Source organism: Parambassis ranga, chromosome 8 (assembly GCF_900634625.1).
Source record: "Parambassis ranga chromosome 8, fParRan2.1, whole genome shotgun sequence".
NCBI lineage: Eukaryota > Metazoa > Chordata > Actinopteri > Ambassidae > Parambassis > Parambassis ranga.
In genome coordinates this window covers 11,892,573-11,903,414 of record NC_041029.1, presented here as the reverse complement: position 1 = coordinate 11,903,414, position 10,842 = coordinate 11,892,573, and positions in this window count along the sequence as shown.

Sequence of the window (10,842 nt, the reverse complement as noted above, 5' to 3'; positions counted from 1 at the left end):
TTTCATTGTGCTCAGGGTCAGACAACACTATAGTGTTGCACCATATATGGTGCTATCTGAGCCTCCAAAGTCTACAAATACTTCACATACTTCCTTCCTCTGAAAAACTGTGTCCTCAGTCAAAAATACCTGCAGCTTTCACAATAAAATTCAGATTTATCCTATTACTATTATTAATCAAGTCATTCAAAAAAGAGAAAAGAATCAGTTTTTTCCTGTGGCCTGCAGTTCTGTTTTTGAGTTTATAAAACTACTGCCTTCTCTCTAGTAATGGATGTAGTAATGGATGGACTTGTGTTGCTCAAACACCAAAAAAAAAAAGTTTTCTTGAGAAAATCCTCAGACTTGAGAAATTTCGGAAGGAGGTATTTTCTACCAAAATAAATCATGTAGTATGCAGAAGGCAGCTTGCATCAACCCAAGGCAACAGGTTTGTGCTTGTGCTGGCATGACTGGATGTAAACATTAACCTTGTGCTTGGCAGAGCTATAATGTGCATCATAAATAGATGTCTGTCTTCATTCGATGAAGAAAAAATTTACAACTCACACCAAACACCATTTTACACATCATCGCCGATGAGAAAAATCCACTTAGATTTTCTTACTGGAAAAGTATCACCCAGTCCTTACTGCTTGAAAAAAGAAAGAGTTTACTGAACTAAATCTTGTCTGAACCACTTCAGTAGAACTCTCTCTGGTTTCTTTAAAGGACATCGTTTTTACTAGTGTGTGAATTTAATGAATTCTTAATCATGTTGCATCGTCTCATCTTGTTATCTCTTCTGTCTCACACCCTCTTTATACAAACACACACAAAAACAGAACAAACAAATCAGTGTTTTGTTTGCGCTGTGAGAGTGGAAGCCCTGGCGACAAAGTTCTCGCGCAGGACTCAGGAGGATACTCTAATCACACAAACAAAGATGTGACAAGTCAGGATTTATAACGCTGTTCTCAGTTCTCAAAAAAGGCAGCCCACCTGTTTGAACAAAGTTAGCATTGACCATACTGTGGTAACTTACTCTAACCCCAAGAAGAAGCAGTTCTACATGCAAATAAGGACATACAGTATTAGAAGAGTTGAAATGTCTCCTTTCTGCTTTTGTATACACAGCTGTACAAAGTACTCTGTAACACTTCTCTTTGAGCATTTAATGCCTTGGAACCACTATTGACACACACTGCTAACAGGAGACTTTTATTCAGAAACACATGTGAGTCTACTGTATATTTGCAGTGTCCAAGAGTGAAAGCTGACCAAAGCCTCTGAAGACCACCTGTGGGTGAAAGTGAAATGGTATACTCATGTTATTACTGCCTTTCTTTACCTGAATTTGCACACAGCAGGTGGGTGTTCATATGAGGCAGATTTATGTCAATCAATGTAACATTTTAACAAAGGTTCAATGAGATTTCAGCAGAGATATTTCTATATTTCATATCTTGAAAATGTAGGCTCAAAACCAACAACATCAACAATACTGCAAAAAAAGCAGCATGTTGCACTACACATTGTGCAGGTTGATCCTTAAGTGCTGTTAGGTTATTGGTCCTAAAACAGGTTTAAACAGTGATTAGCTTTAGCACAGAGAATGGGTGTATCACAGTAACACACAAGATATCATATTGCGTGCATGATTGTGCCTGTGCCTGTAACAGCGCAGTGCAGATAGCCAGATCGTCCTTTCATGCTTGGTGGCCTTTTAGAACTAGCACACTCCACGATAGGAGTGCTAACAGGCAGTGTGTGGACACAGTGGACGTGATGACTTTACCACCCAGGCCAGACTGATTTATGTGGGAAAAGCCAGAAGAGCACCCACAGAGAGTGTTGAGAGGATTAGAAGCCCCTCTACAAAACCCGTCACGGCCAATCAGAAGCTGAGACCCCCTACAGGCAGACTTTGGGACCAATTGCAGTGCTGGATTCAGATTTTAATTTTACCAATGCTCCATAATTATGTGGTCTTTTTTGTCATTGTAGATTTGTAGCTTCATATTTAGTAGACTAGACGTTTAGTGGACAAGTAGGAAAAAAACACCTCTGTCTTTCCTAGAATCCTCCACTACTGTTTATATACAACAAAGTAACAGAAAATACATTCTTGTTCTGTGCTAATGCAGGTTTTTACATTCTACATGTGGAGCAGTAATTGAATGCAGCAATAATGTACAGTATTTGGGTTTAGAGTGTGTGATGTATTTATGTAATAACAATCATCTGATGTCTCTCTCAGTATCTCTCTCCATGAATGTTCTCTAAACATTTTACATGTACATAGAGGCCACAGTGCAGGGTTACACTAAATTCTGCCAAACCATGATTAAATCATTTATTATTTGAGATCTTTAGAGAAGTTTTCTGGTTCTTTGTTTGTATTCATACTTTCAATATCCTCATTCACCATGATACTTTTCTTCTTTTCCTTCCACCCCCTCTCTGACATACACACACAGGGTGACAGAGCTTTTTGCCTAAAGTAAACACATGTGAATGATGGATCTCTCTTTGGATTGTGGGAAAAAGTGTTTGACTTTCGCACAAGCTCTCTAAACGGCTATTAAATCCTGTATGTGTACACACGTCGTGTTTCTGCAGAGAAGTAGGACAGACAGGAGGAAAGAAGGAAATACATTTTTTACTTATGGGGGGTCTTTTAATCTCTCAATCCGGGTTTCTTTTGTGCTGGTGGTGACAGAAGGCACAAAGACCATATGAGATTACTTTGAATACAATCTCTAAAAGATCAGGATACTCTGTCACTCTAACATCAGTTTGTGTCCCTTCCGATTGAGGTATAAATCTACAGAGGGGTGGACAGTGGACTGAGACTGCATTTGCATCCACACAGCAGTGTGCCCAATAGATATCTCTGTGCAGGAATGTGTTTCAGACAGAGCTGGAGACTGGCCAGCTGGAGGAATTCAGAGAGCTATGACTCTGTTTCCGTGTGAAATAGCTACTTAAGACCACTGTGAACAGCTGCCGGACAGTGCCCCTCTTCCCCCTCTCTACACCCCAGCTTCTCTATCCTTCCATGAGGCTGTAAATCTTAAAGGAGAACGGAGGTGCTGGCGACCTGCTGAAAGGGATCCATGGAGGATCCTGGGGTTTAGAGCAAAAGGTCAGGTCTGTGTTAGCAGGCCCCGGTGCCGAGACTCTGGGCTGACCTGACACACACGCTTGAGACCAGCATGCATTCCTAGACGCACTATGGATCCACCAACACTGCTGTCAGGATTAATTGAATTGGTGTAAAGGCAGGTTGTTTGCATTATTTTACAAAACCATGTTTAAATCCATGTAATCTGACATATAGAAATAAAGCAGAAAAACACAGGTTTGTGTGCAGAACTGTGGCAGTGACAGGTCTGAAAAGTGTTTCAAGTGGCATATGCTGCCCTAAAAATGTCAAATAAAAGACATATTGAGAAAAATGACTGAATTATAACAGCGACTGATCCCACATTTGCCTCTGAAAACCAGAGGAGAAAGACATGGAGGGGTCCCCTGCTCTCTGTTCATCCTCTATCCCTCCTGAGTCAATTGTTGGGGAAGCATGGTGTCAACCCTGCGCCATCAATCACCTCCTTTCAGAGGAGGGCAGACAAGGCGGGGACCCGCCCCCCAGGACAGGGGGGTGGAAGTTCTCATGCCCTCCCCGCCTCCTGAAGCCCCGCGCCCCTACAGACAGAACTCCGACAGCTGGTCTGGCCATTAGGGGTAGGCCGAGACCCGAGGGCCCCCTCACAGCAGCAACAGCTGCCAGCCCACTGCCCCCAACCACCCCACCAATGCAGCTCTATAAAATGTGTATTAGAAAAGCAATTTATTGGCATTCCTTTACATTACTTTACAAAGATGCACACATTGTACTGTATGTCATAAATGATGTAAATTTGTAAAATAATGCTGCTGTTATGCACTCTTCCAAGAGCCAAGGATGACAGAATCCTCTGATCAGATGGAATCAGTTTTAATAGATCAGCTGCTGATTTATATAATAATATTAACTTTCTTGTATATGATAAGGCCGAAGCCTGGGCGGTCCTTTTCACATGTGTTTTCCTCTGATTTGACAGTTATCAACCAAGTTTGGTTTGGATCCAGTAGAGAAATAATTCTCCTCTAAAACCAACCCATGACTAACTGATATCACACTTTCATCCAGCTGCTCAATTCTTGTGTGATGTTTTGTTATACAACGTTCTTCAGTCATTTTTCTCAAACAATTGAATCAATGGAAGGTGATATTTACCCAGTTGAGTCTGTATTTACAATACAAATATTTCTGTGTATGTGATTTCAGAATGAGCTTTCATTTGAGGATTGCTGTTTGCAAATGTGATGATTAAGATAAATGCATACAGTGCTCCAAGTGACTGTGTGTGTTCCAATGAATGATAGAAAGAGACGAGAGTGTTAGAGGAGATTACGACACACTCCCTCAGGATCCTTGTTACTCATGCACTACTGGCGGCTGAGTGGTTCCCACACTTACACACTAAGGTGAGAGCGGCTGCACCCGCAGCCCCACCTGTGCCTCTTCATGTTGCAGCAGAGCCTTTGAGCCAGGATCTTCCTTAAGAAAAGAACAGGGAGAAAACGGTAAACCTGGCTAGTGTGCAATCAAAACAACAGCCAGGGAGCAACAATGCTCATTTACCACTAAGGTATAATTACTACCAAACCAACCAAGAACGGGATAATTAACTTGTACCTGCCTACCCCCAACTACTCACACAAAAGCACAAAATTAAAAACAACTTGTTTTCACACAAACATAAGTCTCCATGTAGTTTACAACCTACACAGTCATTTTTGTTTTACTATTAAAAGCCAAGCACTGAGTGAATACACTTTTTTTGCTAGTTTTTCTTTATCCAGTTTATGTTGTGCTGTTTTGTCAAAGCTATCTTATGTAGTATACATGTGTGGTTATTAAACCCACCATCCTCAGCCTCACCACAGTGGATTGGTTTTGGAGCAGAGCTTGATGTAATCAAATATGTTAATGCACTTTCATTAAAAGTGGCTGATGATGGTCTGTCATCCAAGGAGTGAAAGCAAGGATAAAATGAAGAAAAGGGGGTGAATTTAGGAAAAGGTACGTTTACTGGACACAGATTGAAAGGTATGTGCACATTCCTTCCTCAGTTTGTGGCTGGCCTGGGGGCACACTTGAATGATAAGGAAGGCTCTACTGAAATAAGACAGGGTGTGACTATAGTGAAGTGTTTGGGGTCGATATGGTCTAAGTGCTTTGCCCGAGGGCTAACTATCCTGCTTTAAAGACACTTAATGGATTGATGACTGTTCTGTGTGCAGTTAATTCCAAACACACGATGTATGCACTCAGGAAGAAACTGATAAATTATTTATCAAGACAATGTTGAGACAGGCTCTTCATGGACTTTCAAAGACTAGTGAAATGTTTATATGATGATTAAAACTGAGATTAAACAGTGAGATCAAGCTATCATCCAGTGATTGTTATTATTTGTTGTTTATAGGCATCAGCCTCTTAGTCAGGGTATAAGGCTAGCACTTCTCAGACTTGCTTGTGGTGCAGTGAGTGACTGATAGCAGCAGACATTCCACTACACACCACCTAGGGGCAGAGGGGAGAGGAGGGCTTGCAGTAATTCCACTTTTATTAAAACATATTGAAGAAAAACAACATGCTGGTCTAGGCAAGACGAAAAGAAAATCAGCATGACGGCTGGATCCAGCCTCCCTCTCACTATCTGGAGCTTGTCCCTCTAAGCTTCCATGAACGTTTCATCTTTTCCTTTCAGAGCTCTTGTTCCTGTTTTTCTTCCTTTCTTCTAATGTTCCTTCTCAACCTCCAACTACTGTTGTTCAAACAGCTGTCCAGCCAACACTATTCAGCCCACTCCTTAATCTCTCCTCCAAACCCACCCATCCTCTTGCCCCGCTCTGTTAATCTTGTGTTCCTTGTACTCTGTTTCCTCTCATAGCGTCACTGTCTATGTTCATCCACCTCATGTGAGCTCTTCACAACTCCCTGACACACATTTTGCTGTCTGGAAACCCTATAAACCTCTTCCTACACAGTTTTGCCTCTGGTGTCCTGGAGCTTTAGGTAAAGGTTGTTTTCCTGGGAGGATCCCAGGCTGTGTAGTGCTAATCTCTGCTGAATGGGTACTACACCATTACTGAGGCTGGCTTTATTGTCTAGGCAATTTTACAACTATGCCTCTGGCCACACTAACCCTAGTGACCTGGTCACTGTCTCCAAGGCAACTAATGAAGGAAGTGTGATAATGCAGGAGAGAGGAGGTTTCACCTCGGGTTGGCCTGACTGTTGGGGCCAGGGCAGACAACATCAGGCTGTCACAAATAGCTGGCATGTTCAGTTGCTCTGTCCCTGCTGTTTACTTATATGAATCTTCCAAAATGCATCTCTCATATATGTTTCTAAGCTAGCTGGTATTTTCAAAGGAATGTTATGAATGCACAATATGTAGATATGATGTACGGGATTATCCAACATTCTGACAAAACCTTGACTTTGGTGCAGCCATCTTCCCAGACTGTACAGAAGAGAAAGACACTCCAGACATTCCTGGGTTCTCTTGTGTTCCTTCGTACTCTCTAATATAAGAGCAGCTGTTAGGCCTTGTAAACCCCATCAAGGCTGGATGGGGATGTGGGGGGTGGGGAGTGGGAGGAGCACTGATGCCCCCATCACACTTTCTTAGGTTGCTGCAGTGACTCTTAGCTGAACAACTGTGGCAGGAAGGGTGGAGAGATTACAGAATGAGTGGACACTCATTGCAGGCCCCACAGTGAAAACAGAAGTCATTTCACTGATGATACTCATCGTGGATTTACACAATTTTTTCATTAAGACAAAAGATATGGTGTTTGCTTTCAAATCACTTGTCCTGAATTTCCCTGAGGGACCTTCCCAAAGGGATTAATAAAGTATATTCTATTCTATTCATTATTTGTAGGTATAAGTTAACAAAAATGCAGCTCTCATCTGAGCTTTCTTCATAGTTGCCACATGGAAAAGAAAGCCTGACAGTGTGTGTTAGGATTGAGGCACCTGTTGCTTGTCTTTGAGAGAAACAGATCTTGGCTCACCTGTTTCTTGATTCACCATAGCTATATAAGTCAGAGTGATGATTGCACCGTGTGTCATGAGATCCCACATCTTGGTGTCTTCTCACACTGTCATGGAAGCCACTTAAACTGTGTATCTGTGCCATTGCCACATTATAAATATGAGAAAAAAATGGATTAAAGATTTGGCCATTTTTAACTCTATCATTTGTTTTAAAAAGTGTCATGTAAAATCACGATGTGGCTCTGTATTTGAAGGAGGCCTGTGTGTTTAGGTGTGCTCATGGGCTGATGTTCTCACACACTGGTAAACATGCTGGGACTCGAAATCCCTCAGGGATCCCAGATGTGGTCCACACTCTGCTCACAGTACTAACCCGTAATTACACTATTGACTCGCTCATGGGGCCTAATTACTAGGAATCTGTTTGTAAGTCAAACTTGTGGATGCCAGTTGATTTATTTTCCTGATACTTATCCTAGTACATGCACTCATTTATACACATACAATCACACAATAATTTCCCAAAAATCATGTGTCTAATTGACTAATCAGGTGAGTAATTTAGTTTGCATTCTTTATATAGCTGCTCTTGTCAAATACTTTGATTTTCCCTCAGTCTACGATGAACCATGCTTTCAGAATCTTTGTGAATAAATAGGATATTTCTTCCTGTGAGATCTGGAGGTGGATTTCCCACATATATGAGAGGAGCTGTTTTGGGGTTCTTGTTGACCTGTGCTCATATGGAAGTGCTGTTTCAACAGCTTGTTGTAATTCCCCTGTCTCCTGCAGGACAAACAGAGAGGAGGAAGCACTGATGTTCTGCATCACTACAATATGAGCAGCCTCGGGGTTACAAAGAGGAAGGAATCACAGTGGGGCTTGAGGCACAGGAGTGAGGGGGTCGCAAAAATGGGAAGTGGGCAGCCTACAACCTCACATAGGTAATTCTTCCTTCTCTTCATTTTGCGGTTTTGTACAAACTAGCCTTAAGTCCCTGACTGTTTGAAGTTCCCCTAAAACCTGATTCCATTTTAAGATTCATTCTCATTCCACAGAGTGTGCTGGTTCTTAAATGTAATGACTGATTCCAGCAACAATGTGCAGGATAAAGCAGTAAGGGTTTACAATAACACTGCAGAGAAAAATATATAGAAGCCAGGACCTTTGTTTTTTTATATCTGACCAAAGAAATCAAATTTTACCCATCACATTTAGGTATTACCACCTCTGTGGTTGTTGAAACCAAGGCTAAATGAATGATGCAGAGCACTGTTTAAATAATGATCACATCTGACACTCAGTAAGGAAACATCAAAGGAGAACAAAATGTTGAAAGTCCTTAGGAATCCTTTCATTTTCTTTGAGCTAGAGAGTCCTTCCTGTGGCAGCACTAAAGGGGCTTGGGTGACTAATGCTTGGATTTATTTTTCAGCACAACTCTCGCAATATCTATATCATGTCCTAGACAAAGCGAGGTTGACCAGAATTTTTCAGTGATAGTGAATGACTGCAGCATGACAACACCTGGCATGGCATTTCATAAAAATGCATGTACATTTTTCTGACTTAAAGAAAAGTGATATTTGGAAGAAGAGGTTTGACCTTGGCTGATCGACTGAAGGCTTTGAACAGGTGGGGGTTTCATTGTTACACACTCTGGGTTCTGAGTTATTTGGATGTTTGGTCTTCACTGCACACATGTGCAGCTCATACAAGATCTATATCCCTACTTTAACAAGGCTAAAATCTGTTTCATCTCTCTGTCCTGGTGAGGTCTATGGATAAAGCACTGGCATGTTCAAAGCAACAAGAACTCCTAAAGTGACAGACACTCAGGATACACAATCCTCCTGATGACAGAAACACATGCTCTGCTTAGACCACTGGTTGGCTTTATGGGTAAGTGGCTTAGCCTGGCACCCTTCACATTTTAATATTTTCCACCATTCAGCAAAGTCCATCTCTTTTCATCCTTCTTAGTCCTTTCTTCACCAGACAAGAAGCCAGCTATAGGTCACAGCATGGAGGATCCAATAGCTCTGCTGTCTTAGTAAATGACCTCTCTGTGTGCTGTGTCTCATCTTAGATCTGCTGTTCCACATGCAGATGGCAGTCTGTGTGTGTTTGTTTAGACTGCTGGTTGAAGGGACGTGTGGGAAAAAACTGTTCTCCATGGCCGGATCGATGAGGGAGAGATAAGAGTGCTCAGTGCCCTTGGGTGAACATGTATAAAAATCCTTTTTTTGTGTGTGAGAACTTCTTTCCTATTTTGTTGTTACTCCATTATATTAGAGGCAGCAAGGTCACTGCCTCAAGTATAGTTCCCTGAAACAAAAAACAGAACAGATTATAAAAGCTAAAGTGCAGACCACTTAAAGAAAATTGCAGTTTTGTGCTGAGGCAACATTGTGACAGTAAAACACTGGTGTGTGTCAGTGTGACATACAATGATTTAGATGCTGCTATATTTTTGCCCTTTCCACAAACAGCTCAGGCAGTTTAATCAGAGCCTTCTGAAACCAAAAGCTTTTGCCCTGATTCCAAAGTGTAATATTCCCACTCCTTAATGATCACGTTGGCAATTTTGAACCACATCACTGGGTATTCAAAATAAGGACATAGCATAGAGAACAGCCTTTGGCTATGTTTGAAATCAGATTCAAATCACTAACTACGTAACCAAAAGCGAAAATGGCATCTTTTAATATAACCGCACAGAAATTTATGATTCCCTTTACAGCCTAGAGGCTGGCCTGAATAGTGTGCTAAGTATAAGAAATGCAGTAGACGGAGGCCATGGCTGCAGCTGCATTAGCTTTGCAAGAGGATATGGCCCAATGGGGACCAAAAAGTGAGCTACTAAGAGCAAACAGTGACAGGTGGTGTTTCAAACTGTGTTATGATGCCAACACAAACTGACTCATTCTGCTGCCATGACTTTCACTGTAGGCTGTGTTGCTAATGCTTATCTCAAGGGAGGTAGGGAAATTTTACTCTTCATTTGGACAGAGCTGTGTTGGAAACCTTCAGGTACACAATTAGAAACAAGAAAGTTTAACACTATACAATATATTATATAATGGCAATCCATTTTTTATGAATTTAGGATAAAATATTTAAAATATAAATATTACTGTTTTAGAGATTTGTGAAAGTGTCCTTTCTCTCCATTTGAAAAACTGTGACAGACTGTCAGACCACAAGAATCTTGTATTTTTAGCTTGTGCCTGTATGTGTGGATCTTTCCCATCGTTACAGATGCTTAGCGTGGGAATCAAGGGCAGAGACAGGAGGATGTGCGAGAATAAGAATTCTCTGCTAGTCAAACACATGACATTTAGAGTAAAGGGGCTCAGATAGGGAAGGCACCCTAATGTCTCTGTCTTCCTTTTCCTGGAACTCATAACTTTAATCACAAATCACCTGCACTGTACATGTGTCAGCCTTGAGTACCAATGAGTCTCTGGGAACCCAACGGTTGATGTAACGATAAGATAACTTGCCTTTACACGATCTTCCATCCATATCTTCCACTCAGACTTATCAAGCTGATCTTTTACTCACTCTTTTCAAAACACCAACACACATACAACCCACTGCCTGCTGCTGTAATGTTGTAATAAGATTTAACTTAACTGACTGAGATATCATCCTTACACCCACAGTACAGGCTGTGAATAATGCCTCTGGGAACTGGTTTTCAACCTTGGCTTTTCCCTTCTGTCTGTATCATGCAGTAA